This window comes from Sinocyclocheilus grahami, unplaced genomic scaffold (genome assembly GCF_001515645.1).
Source record: "Sinocyclocheilus grahami isolate Dianchi unplaced genomic scaffold, SAMN03320097.WGS_v1.1 scaffold603.1, whole genome shotgun sequence".
NCBI classification, from domain to species: Eukaryota; Metazoa; Chordata; class Actinopteri; order Cypriniformes; family Cyprinidae; genus Sinocyclocheilus; species Sinocyclocheilus grahami.
Window position 1 is genome coordinate 259,759 of NW_015505782.1, and position 2,402 is coordinate 262,160.

Consider the following 2,402-nt stretch of genomic DNA (forward strand, 5'->3'; position numbering starts at 1 on the left):
ATTGTTTTTAAAATTAAATAAAAAAAAAAAAAAAAAAAAAACACAATCTCAGGGTTTGAAATATTTTTGTCAGTTATAAATTGGTAATTTAAATTGCGTAATTATTCATCTCATACATGGTATAATTGACTAAGACGTGCCTTTGTCACCAAATTCAGATGCATGGATTGCAAATTAATTGACATGGTATTTACTTGGCAATTCTATAATGTGAATACTCACTGTATTCTACACAGTAGAATTTTTTAGAAAATAAAATTTAAAAGAGAAAAATAAGAATTGGGTAGAATCATTCATTTACTGCTGTTGTGTGAATAATTTGTAATCATGTAATCCATAAAAATGTAACTGTAATCTGATTACGAGCATTTTAACATGTAATATAATCTAACTACAAGTGGAATCTGATTACCTAATCCAGATTACATGTAATCAGTTGCTATCCAGCACTCGACGGACAGCCAGAATAAAACACTACTGTACTAAATACTGCGCAATATAGTGCCTACCGTTTTTTAAATGATTGAAACATTACAAACATGCTTCATTTAGGAAACGTGTCTGGTTGTCATCTCAGAAATAATAATATTTTACATTACGTTTTTGTGTGTGAACATTTTTTTTTCATAGAATAGGCATTATAAATATTTTTATTATCTCTTTTTTCTTCTTCTTAACAGCAATGCCAACAAAAAGACTTACCGTATGGCAACCATTGACTCAATTGTGTCTAGTTGAATTATTTGAGAAGAATTCTCTGAAACAAAGTTGATACTTAAATGAAACATAGAAATGAGAACTCCTGTTAATCTTTGAGCAATACAGTTTTCCTCTGGTTAACTTGTGGAAGTCTGATCAAAAAGATGGAAATGTTAAAACCACAGCTGATATTAATTTCATGCTGGAACTGGTAAACAGAAAGCTACGCAGAAATATTAAAATAAATAAATAAATAAAACTAAATTTAAAATAAACTGTAGACTACGTTTTTTAAATGTGTTTTGTTAATTTAAATAAATATGAAATAAAATAAAACATTAGATGAAAAACTAATTAAAATACGTTTATTTTGAAGTACTAAAATTTCTTAAACTATAACTGAAACAAAATAAATGAAATAGAAATATAAAAAAAAAATTATAAATGAATAAAAAGGGCAAAACTCAACACAATGATTAAAACCTAAAGTGTGTGTGTGTGTGTGTGTGTGTGTGTGTGTGTGTGTGTGGTCTGAGCATGGAGTTACACACTTCAGCGGCTTCATCAAAATGCTTCACACGTTCCCTCAGATTTGACAGCCTGTCAAGCTCCTCACGATCACTAATTGCAGAGATCACTTCAAAATTTCAGACAGCATATTTTAGCATGCAGAGAGTTTGAAGTCCTGTGAGATTCGATGCCCGTGAGATTCGCAGATTCGTGCCATGTTAAAACACGCGTGTGTTGCCATGGACGACTCACACAACCTCTGTGTCTCATATTTAGCTGTTCCAGTGTTAAAAATACATTACAATAACACACTCCCAAACAGTCAAGTACAGGAGACTCAGTCTCACAGCGTTCACAATTCACATTCAACAACTAATCTTATACTCTAAAAAATGCTGGGTTAAATACCATTACCATTTAGAATGTGATGGAATTGTGAAACAAAAGCAAAATAATTTGCCGGAAAAGAGATAAAGAGAAAAATTACCTATAGTTTTTCCTGAGTTTAACACAGTACATTGTTTTTTCATGCACTGATAATTTTTTGGCTACTCCTAACATTTTTTGTTTTCAGACTAGTGGAGAGAAAACATGCAAAATACAATATAAGTGTTGATTTATTGCACTTTTCCATTTGTGTATATAGATTTCAATTACAATGCATAATTTTAATCTTTAAATCTCCACTTCAGCATTACTTATACACCAAACTTTAAAGTTTTACTTCTATCTATATTCTGAAGGTTTTTACAAAAGGGGTTGTTTAGATATCATTTGCCTGATTTTATACAACATTTTATTCCTTGATTTTTTCTCTGATTTATGGAGTGATAAAAAGGATTTTGAAATCCAAAATCCCACTTGATTCTAATAGTCAACAAAATTAAACAAAAATTTTAAACAGCAAATTACTGTAAAAAAAATTACAGTACAGTAAAAACGAACAGTAAAAAAATTACTTTTCTGGAAATGTATGCAAATTAGTGTATATTTAATTGGACATTGCCTCATTTGCATTTTTAAATATAACACTTCAGAAAACTTGCAATAAAAAAGTTTGCAATTCTTAATAATATAATCAACCAGCTGGGGACGTATAGCAATATTATTATAATTCTTTTTTTTTATTAGTTATTAATTAATCCCCCCCCCCCCCCCACATTTTTGCCTTAAATCATTTAAATACACACTGT